This window comes from Aricia agestis, chromosome Z (assembly GCF_905147365.1).
Source record: "Aricia agestis chromosome Z, ilAriAges1.1, whole genome shotgun sequence".
Lineage (NCBI taxonomy): Eukaryota > Metazoa > Arthropoda > Insecta > Lepidoptera > Lycaenidae > Aricia > Aricia agestis.
In genome coordinates, this window is record NC_056428.1 from 36,731,339 (window position 1) to 36,742,612 (window position 11,274).

General features: G+C 33.7%; 1 protein-coding gene across 1 annotated transcript in view; it reads right to left on the reverse strand.

Annotated features, from left to right (window-relative positions):
- The window catches only part of LOC121738937 (cGMP-specific 3',5'-cyclic phosphodiesterase-like), a 222,251-nt gene extending 214,627 nt beyond the window's left edge, over positions 1-7,624 (reverse strand). Inside the window, exon 1 of the mRNA XM_042131222.1 lies at positions 7,571-7,624. The gene's annotated coding sequence lies outside the window, so the exon portion shown is untranslated. The remainder of the gene's footprint in view (positions 1-7,570) is intronic.
- Positions 7,625-11,274: the final 3,650 nt, after the last annotated feature.

The window sequence follows — 11,274 nt, forward strand, 5'->3', positions numbered from 1 at the left end:
GATTAATAGTTTAATAGTTACGGATGATCAAAGTTACTACATTTTGTCACTCACTGACTGACAGATCATCAAAATTCTAAGGTACTTCTAGCAGACTTAGAACCTTGAAATTTGGCAACAAGGTAGGTCGTTATCCACAATGAAAGGAAAAATTATGAAACTGGCCAAGTGCGAGTCGGACTGGCGTACATAGGGTTCCATACCGTTAATTTGTATGGGAGCCCACCCTTAAATCATAAGTTTATGTACTTTTTATTACTTATTATTAAAGTTGAAATACAATTAAGTATTTTCTGAAATTTTCAAAAACCTTACTTTTATCATTATGGATATAGAGCAAAAAAAGGACAAAAAAACGTGTTTGTTGTATGAGACCCCCGATTAATCATTAATTTTATTTTAGTTGGACTATTAGCTTTTATAGCGACAACAAAAGTACATAATTTGTATAAAATTAAAATATCTAGCTATTGCGGTTCTCGAGATCTAGCCTCGTGACACACGGACGGACGACAGACAGACAGCGAAGTCTAGACTCATTAGGAATAGGCTCCCGTTTTCATCCTTTGGGCAAGGAAACCTAAAAACTGAAAAGTATAATATAGCTTTATTAAATAAAAGAAATGATTTTTATGTTTGTGGCTTTGCAAGAACATTAAAAATGAGTTTCGACTTCATAATAATTATTTTACGTACAAAAGGAAAAATAGTGTTAACAAAGTTAACAATGAAACTATGATAATTAAATTCGATTAAAATATACCTAAATGAAATCAGAACTGCGAGTTACGATGTACACTCCATACTCGCTCGATAGATGGTGTAGCACTCCCTTTATATCGCGGTATCGCTTTTTTGCGGAGTATAATTATTATGGTTTAAAAAAATAAAAATCCTTTCTTCGAGGACCGCTTGGCGTGGACAAGGGATGGGGGCCACAGGACAGGGGAAAGGAACATGTGACGGAGATAGAGGATAGACTTTAGAAGACGGGATTTAATGTAGGCATCTATCCCTCTTTAACCTACCTCTTATTCTCAGATTTATAATCTAAAATTATACCACAATTTCGAGGAGTTTCTTCAATTCCATTACTTATCAAGTCACCGTTTTTAGGGTTCCGTACCCAAAGGGTAAAAACGGCCGGGACTCTATTACTAAGACTTCGTTGTCTGTCCGTCTGTCTGTCTCCAGGCTGAATCTCAAGAACCGTTATAGCTAGAGTTCTGAAATTTTTACAGATTGTGTATATCTGTTGCCGCTATAACAAAAAATACTGAAAACAAAATAAAATCAATATTTAAGGGTGGCTCCCATACAATTAACAAACATGATTTTTTTGCTCGATATCAATAATGACAACAGGCAGGCAGTTGAAATTTTCACAGAATCCTTAATTATATGTGTACTTTAATAATTAATAATAAAATTTGAGGGGGGCTCCCATACAAAAACACAACTTTTGGCCTATTTTTTCTTTATAACGGTACAGAACCCTTCGCGCACGAGTCCGACTCGCACTTGGCCGATTTTATTGTAAACATGGTATCAAATTCGGGCAATCTACAGAACAAAAAAAGAATTTTGAAAATCTGACCACAAACAGCAAAATAAACATTAACTCCTCCTTTTTTGAAAATCGGTTAAAAAAAGTATAGCTAAGATGTTGACCAGGGATGTAAGGTATCATCATGCCAAATTTCATTGGAATCGGTCCAGAGGATTCAGAGATTAGCCTGTACAAACAGACAAACCGACAAACAGAGAAACAAAAATTTTAAAAACATTTAAAATGTGTTCTATTACGAGTACTCTTCTACTATGCCCCTGACTCGTTTTTTCAAGTTTATTTTCAATGTACAAAAATTTTACCTCTACGATTTTATTGTAAGTATAGATTAATTAATTTTTTAATTAATACATAAGTAGCTCCACTTTCACGTCGTACAGTCGATTACCTATAATTCTGGTCTGTGGTATTACTTTTACACGGTTGATTCGTTCTCCATCATCATGGATTTCGAAGACCTCATGAACATGATTGCTTTGGAATAGTTTGTGCCCTATAATTTTTAAGGGAAATAATAAAACGAGCGAATAAAAAATTACTTTGCGACTGATGATGAACATACTGTTTTAATAACATGAGCGGTATTAATTTGGCTAAGCGAAAAATTAACTAAACTAACGACTAATATTGATTTATAATAAAATCCAGAACGAGCTTACAAAATGTGGATTGCGATTAATCTATTTCAGATATTAAAATTCTATCCGAGCGACTGTGTTACTAAGTGAGCGACTGGAAATACATAGCGGGCAACTTCAATATTATATGTAGATTCAATTTTTCTATGTGAGGTTATTTATTTCAAGCAACTAAAAAGTTCATTTTGTGCAAACTTTTGTGAGCTGCTTTATTTATGATAATTGGTTACTGATATTCTATTTGAGGCTTTATATTTTATATTTTGATACGTGTTTTAATGAAAACTACATATTGTTAAATGCGTGCGAATTCGAATGGGGGCGGGGCGACGAATCGTTGCAGTCAGGTGAGTCTGGCTGCGGACCAATACGACTTTTTTGGGTTAGGTTAGATGGCTATGGCTTCGCTGCGCTACGCTCCCGCCTTAGCCATCGTGGTTTTTTTTGTAAACCACCTAGAAGTAGGAGCCCCGCGTAGCGGGGCTCCGTCGAATCATAATTGAAGCCAGTTGTTTTTTTTTTTTTTTGTCATAGGTCGCCATTAAAATTTTACCCATTTCTTTGACGTTCCGTTCAGGATTATAATTTGTGTAATTTATTAATGATTTTTATACAGTGTGTAACAAAAATAAGTGATAATACTTTAGGGTGTGTACGTGTTCCTGGTAAAGAGTTCACTGTGAAAGTAGCAGCGCTGAAAGGCGAAATTTTTTTTTCACTTTTGTATGTTTGTGTTTTGTATTTTGTATAAACGGGGTTTACCCCCTTCCCCTCCCCCCTCCTCCCCTGTCCCTCTAAATCGTTGGGTATGATTCTAAACTTTTACAGTTATATAATTTAAGTTCCTACAAATAGAACAATACATATTTTGGGATCATCAAATCAAGGTATGAAATCCTTTCTATCTCTGTTAGCTACCACTTTTTTCACATATAAAATTGTTGTTCCTCTTATCCAAATGTAGCTTCATTTGGATAAGAGGAACAACAATTTTATATCACAAAAAATTTGCTTGATAGTAATAAAAAAAAAATTGTTCTATCCCTGCCTGTAGAAGTCCCTGAATAAAAGTGTCATTTCATTCATCAAATAGTTATTTCATATTCATTTTTTTGTTTTAATGTATGCTCGTTATACTCTGCTCATTAGTGTATTTTTCAAAGTGGTTTTTGGTATTCGAAACACTTCGTTTAAGATAAAATGCCGCTCAGTATAAAAAATACATTTGCCAAATATTGAAAAAAATGCAGAACGTAACGTTGACACTCAAACATATATTAGGTCGCTCAAAAATTATAAAGCTGCTCATTTTGTATTTTAAGTAACTGAAATAAATAATTTCTAAGTAGCTGTTCTCTTAATTTCTCGTCACTCACTCTCAGTCGCTCAATTAGTAATTCTGTAACCCAAATTTAGTAATTTTGACACCTAAAACTGTAATTTACAGTCACTCGATTAAATATTAGGCAAACAACCTGTTATTAGTAATAAGTAATAACTAATAAGATGATCTTACAAATAAATAAATACACAGTAAAAAATCTTAATGAATTTGAAAGAAGATTTCATGTATTCGTGTACATTTAAGTAAAATATATAGCTTTCGATACAGATTTTCCGCGGAAAAAGTCTGCGGAAATATTCCGAAATTCAAACTTAATAGTTTAATTTGGCTCATTACTTCTTATTGTGCTAAAAATATAAACAATTACCAAAAAAGTGCAGTGACGAACGAAGTGAAGTGAAAGAGTATGAGAATCACATGTATATAAATCATAATATTAAGGTTTATAATATCATATCTAATCTAATGAAATTGTATAATTAAAAATCAAATTTACTATAACACTATTTTTATATCACTAAATTAAAAAAATATATTTATTCAAAATAACTAAAATAAAATAAAACAAATGTACTTACTAGTTATACTTCGATATTTGTTTAATATTATTATATAATATATATATATATATATATATATATATATATATATATATATATATATATATATATATATATGTGTATATATATATATATATATATATATATATATATATATATATATATATATATATATATATATATATATATAATTATATTATGAATTGTTTACATTAAGTGATTTCTATAATACTGTGTGATATTTATTTTGTAACAATTGTAACATAATTAATGTAGTCTTTTAATGATGGTTGTTCTTTTGCACGGACTCACGTTAAATCATATTTTGTAAATAAATAAAATGGGCCACCAAGATACAGGCTTTGCCTAGTTTGGGGTCCCCTGGTTAAATAATAATATTGTAATTCCTAATGCAATTTAAATAAGTGTACACTCGAATCATGCAATGTATTGTAAGCAACCTAAATATTGTGAACTCCTTTACCTATGATGTTATGTAAGCTAAATAAATAAATAAATAAACTATTTTATCATCATTTTTTTATAACCTGAATAGTTTGCGAGAGAGACTCTTCCAAAGTGGAAAAATGGGTGTCCCCCCCCCCCTCTAACTTCTAAAGGGGCATGATAAGTCTAAAAAATATATAAGATGTACATTACTATAAAAACTACCAACGAAAATTGGTTCGAACGAGATCTAGCCAGTAGTTTTTTTTAAACGTCATAAATGGTAAACCTTAATTTAACTTTCATTAAATCAACTGAAATATGAAAATAAATCAAAAACCTCTTAATTTCATAAAAATAAACCTTATTGCTGCTGCGGAACCCTTCATGGGCGAGTCCAACTCGCACTTGGCCGGTTTTTTACAACATGCGAATCTACATAGGGTTCAATACACCAAAATGGCTAGAGCAATTTTGACGGGACTATTTTTGGCAGATAGCATATGTAACTTAGGCTACTTTTTTATCCGACTTCAAAAAAAGAGGAGGATAAATTTTACTTTTTATATTTGTTAGGATAACTTCGCTGTTAGTGGGATCTTGACGCGGACGAAGTCGCAGGTAACAGCTAGTAATTATTATAAAAAAAGTCGCTTTTTTCCCTCATGTCCCTTTGTTCCCTTTAATCTTTAAAACTACGCAACGGATTTTGATGCGGTTTTCTTTAATAGATAGAGTGATTCAAGAGGAAGGTTATAGGTATAAATAACATTCATTAAATAGTGGAGAAATACTGTTATTATTGTGGTAATGAAAATCTCGAAAGTAAGTAACTATCAGCGATAGAAATGATTTCAAACTTTGATTTGATGGTCCTAAAATATGGATATGGAAAATATGTTCTATTTGTAGGACAACGTTACAAAGAATCAGCTGGTTAGAGTTCTGTAAGGCTAAAGCTTAGAATCATGCCCAACGATTTTGTTGGTGAGATAGGTTGAGGAGGGATGGGTTGGATGAGGAAAACCTCCCCGTACGACTCCCACCCCCAGGAGACCCTCCATACTTTTTGTCCCGGAAAAATGTACGGTTCCTACGCGATAAACGAGTTTTAGCGCAACGAAGTTTCGGGCGTCATCTAGTGACTAGTAGGCTATTATAATAATTGCCGTCGATGCATAAACATCATGCCGCCGGTATTATCTAAAAATGCTAAAATAGCGTTGGTAGCGATTTGCGGCAGCCATTGTTGCTACATCATCGCTGCAAAAGGCTTAAAACATCTAGCATAATTAGATAAGCTTGCTGCTTGATGCCTGGCATCTAGGGCATGGCGGTATTGGGAATTTTTGCAATACCGGTATAATACCGGTATTGATTTTTCAAAAACCGGTTTTCCGGTTTTTCGGTATTTTTGCGGTATTTATTAAAAAAACGCTAAATCCTTTATAATTTAATCGAATAAACAAAAAAAAAATATTAAAATCAATTTGTTTATTTAAAGTTTAACTGTTAAACAGTGTTTTGTTCCTTACACTAAACAAATAACTAAAAAAATCTTCCTTAAGTACATTACAATTTAAACATTAAAAAAACGACTATCATTTACATATAAGTTTCCAGTGATAGAACCCAGACAGAGCCGGAGAAACTGGAAGCAGTTCAAAATTGGCCAACCCCTAAGAACAAAACCAAAGTGCGTGGCATTTCTCGGCCTATGCTCATGCTGGCATTTTGTTAAGGGATTCTCGGAGATAGCCAAACCATTACATCGGCTGACAAGATAAACGACAATTTAGTTGGAATGAGACTTCTGAAGATTCTTTTCAGAAACTGAAGAAACATCTGTGTGAAACACCAATCCTGGAGTATCCACAAACTGAAGGTCAGTTTATAGTCAACACGGATGCAAGTAACACGGCCATCGGAGGGGTGTTAGGTATCTCAAAAACAGGGTGAAAGAGAAGTAATTGTTATTGCATATTTTAGCAAATCATTATCTAAGCCCTCTGGATTCTGTCTAGAAACTAGTGTGTGACAAGAAGGGAACTCTTGGCTGTCGTAAAGACGCTACAACATTTCAACAAATATCTCATCGGCAGACAGTTTTTACGGTGAACTGATCATGCAGCCTTGAAGTGGCTACTGCAATTCAAGAATCCAGAAGGTCAAGTAGCTCGATGGATTGAACATGAACAGCTCCAGGAGTTTGACTTCAAGACGGAACACCGCAGCGGAAAGACGCATGGGAATGCCGACGCACTTTCACAAAGGCCGTGTTCGGAAGACTGCAAACATTGTGTTAAGCAGGAATCTAACGAAGTAACATTAAAGTTAACGAGAACAAGTCCTTCGGGTCTCTGGGAGAATAATGTAATGATGGGAGGCTCAAGAAAGAAATGACGACCATCGGCACATCATCACATGGAAAAAAACTGGAGTGTACTGGGCGCAATGGGACAGTCTGATACTTCAAAACGGAATACTCTACCGAAAATGGGAAAAGACTAACGGCAGATAGGTCTATCTTCAGATAGTTGTCCCAAGAACGAGAGTACCAGATGTTCTTCATGAAATACACAGCATAAGAGTCAGCAGGTCTTTCTCTCCAAATCCTTCGAACCCTAGCACGTAACATTATTATAATAATAAATGTGACTAAGAAATATGCCAACACAGGACTCACACACACACAGCAAAACTATTATTTTACTAGCAGTTGATTTTGAGTGTATTGGTATACTTTCAATTGTTTCATAAATCATAATATTGTGTTGAAAACACGTGTGCGTATACAAAAATATATTAAAGCTAAAATACCGAAAAACCGGTATTTTTCTCTTTAGTACCGGTATTTAAAAATGATCTAAATGGTGCGGTATTACCGGTTTTCCGGTAATACCGATTACCGGTATCCATGCCCTACTGGCATTAGCGTAATCTCTGTGAGCTAAGTCCCACAAACAGGGAAATTCTTTTTATAGGTCTAATATTCTTGTTATTATCTTACGTTCTGAGATCGTTATTCCCTCGGCGTTCGGTGCCGACCAAATTGGAGCGTCTGTTCCTTTAGTACCTCGCAAATATTTCAACGCCATATATTGGTCGCCCCCATCAACTTCATGAACCCGCGAAAGGCATGATGACTATTTTTTTTTCTTATCGGTAATTGAAAGACACTTAAAAAATAGAAACATCGTTGAAAGAATGACTCTGATAGCTTTAAAATTCACCAAGATAATATGATAATTCAAATATCTCATAAATAAGACCTGCCCGAAACGCTCCATACAAAGTACTAACAAAGTATGACGTCAGTCTTTCGTAGTTTGTACGCATCGGGAGACAACTTTGTTCGACAAGTATATTAAATGAAAGTGGTTTCATAACAAAAGTTGATTTTTAATGCATAAGTTATCGAATTGTATACAAATATTAAGAAATTTAATTGAAAAAAAAATCGACTTGAATATCCAACTTTGAAGGCGCATTACAAAAAAAATATAAATGCTATCAAGCTGAAATTTTGGGAACACTTATTTTTTACCGTGATTTCTTTATTTTATTAACAAAATTCGCTAATCTTTGACCTTGTCATCATCCCTATTCATAGGGTTCACACACAAAAGCCCCCTTAGCATGTCGTTGGAAGATTTGTTTCTTGTCTTTGTAGAGGGGAAATAATTATAGATTCTGGAATAAAACTCCTCCTTCTGAGTTCAAAGTAAATAAGGTCATAGATTTAACGACAACATGACATTTATTTTATGTTTAAAGACCATGATAAAGCGTTAAGCGAGCTCGGATTTGTAAATATTAACCGGAAACAAATCTTCCAATGCTAAGCAAGCAGATACCAAGTTGGTAGAAGACAATTGATGCATCTGTGAAAACCGCTGAGGGCTGAAAATTTTGTTGTTTTAAATATGTAGCAACTAGCAGTTTTATCATTCTGAGCTCGGTGCGGTGGATGTACCATCAAGGAAGTTGATTCCTATGCAATTGACAGACCAACGTTATTTGGTCGAATTATGTCAATTCAATGTTAATTGTGATCTGTCAGCTGGTTTTGACGTAACGCAACCAAACTACTTAGGTCCCCGATTTGCATAGGATTCAACTTCTCTGATAGTACATTGTACACACCAGTCATCCCGCGTCATAACTCATAGCCCAGTCAGGTCGTGTATTCAAGTTAGGACATTCTTGCAACTTTGTAAAACTAATGTGGACTAAAATATTATAGTAAACGCGAATAAAAACAAACATACAGACAGAAAAAAATCTAACCACATATTATAAAATGGCTACTATACACTGACCTTCATTATACAAGTACGCTGGACTGATGATACCCTTTAAAATGACAGCTATTTTTTGTGCCTATTTGAAGCGGAATCAGCTCCCCCAATATTAGGGATAGGAACTAAATTTGACGTAAAAATGACGTTTGAAAGTCGCCATCATGTCGCCATATTGGCGCCGCGCTGATAGCAGTAGTGGGAATATTTGGAACTAATACTAGTGATGTACAACTGTCTTTTCTATTATCGATAAAATGTTTCCAGATTCAGATAATTTCGACCATTAGGACAAAAATATTAAATTGAATAATACAAATGCTACATATGTGTATTAAAGATTACAGACTTCCTCTCCGTAATTTAGATAGGCGTAATAAATTAACAACGATTTCATACGTAGATAACGTGAAGTAGCAGTACCTATCTATAATCCATTTATTTTTACCAGTTATCACTACGAAAAACTAAAAACAAAACTGAAGATAAGCTGCTAACGAAAACTTTGTTGTATTGTATTTTCTAATTTTTATTTCTAATATTATCAAAGTAGTGCTACAGTCAGTGTATCGTATTAAAGCTGAACAAAGCTGAATAAGTGTTCTGTGTGATTAGACCCTAACTAATCTCATCATATCAAAATCAAAATCAATCAAAATCAAAATTGTTTTATTTCTGAATAAATTTAAAATAAATGTTTTCAGAAAGTCCTACATGATGCCTACCACCGGTTCGGGAACTAGCCCGGCGAGAAGAACCGGCGTAAGAAACTCGCACGGGGCCCACTTTTTTACCAAAAAAAGTGAGAAAAAAATTAATCTTTTAAAATAAAGTTTACAATTTTGTAACTAATTATAAAGCAGAAGAGTTTGTTTGTTTGAACGCTCTAATCTCAGGAACTGCTGGTCCAATTTGAACAATTATTTCAGTGTTAGACAGCCCATTTTATATATTTTATCACGCTGAGACTAATAGGAGCTAAAAAATAGAGGAAAATGTGGAAAAAGCAGGGGAATGTATAACGTGAAGGATTATATAGGCTTTTATTTGTGGACCAATTTGTCTGTGTAATTAGATATTTACGTGGGAGAAGCCGCGCGGAAAGTCTAGTAATAATATAAAAGTTTCCTATTTATTTATGGATCTAGCAAGCCAATTTTTATCGATTTACTTTATCTCATTTGATTTTCGGCATTTTGGCGCTGATTGCAAAAGTGCGAGGGAAATTAACTAATTGAATAATGCGATCCATAAATAAATATGTAACGTTTGAATACATATTTTCACAGAGAACGTTTGTACACTTCAAATAGTAACGGCAAGCGGTAGTAGCAATTTTCGGACGCCAACCAGGCTTTTCAATTTTTTTCAGCCATAATTCCAGTCTTCCTTCGTCAGACGGAAACCTGTCAATTATTTTAAGAGCATAATATGTATTTGATAATAAAAATCGGTTATCGGAGATTTCAATACAATTATTATAGATATCGATAAGTTTTATCGACAGAAAACTCCAGCACTATTGAATTTTATTGTAATATCAAAAATCGGTAAAACGTAAACGTAAATATGTGGTGAATACGGTATAATAAGATTAGTGCTACATTTTTAAGTGCCTATATTATCAATAAAAGTTTAATATCGTAGAAATGAGCTGTTAAAATCACTTACTTGTGAAATGTAACCCCACATTCCTTTTTGTACCGTGTTTTACATAACATACACCCTTTCATAGTTTAAGCAAAGACTTCTATTTAAACAATAGAAGTCTTTGAGTTTAAGTATGAACTACCACCATTTATTTATATATTACTTAATCGCGTAAAACCTTTTAAAACACTTTAAAAACACACAAACAATTCGAACGATTAAGCCATAGAGAATTAAAATACATACATGGTTACCAATGGTTACGTCAAATTTAGTTCTCTACCCTAATAATGGGGGCGCTGATTCCGCTTCAAATGGCACAAAAAAAAGTGGGTATCATAGATCCATCATACGATACTTGTATAATGGAGATCAGTGCTACTATATAACAGCTGAGAACCACAGTTTTTTTGAGTATAAATAAAACAGTATCATCATACGGCAACTCAGTGATATTACGAGTGTCCATGGGCAACCGTTGCTTTCCATCAGGTTACCGGTTTGCTCGTTTGTCCTCTAATTTTTACAGAATAAAATTATGTTTTTAAAATATGTAATCTATACGCCATTATTTTCTTTATCTATATATATAAAAGAAAGTCGTGTTTGTTACAACACTTATAACTCGAGAACGGCTGGACCGATTGCCATGGTTTTTGATTTGTTGGATTTGTTTCCGTCCCGAATAGCAGAATACATCTTAAAAACAATGAAAACTCGATATGTGTAATGATTAATGAATACTTTATCATTTCAATAGATG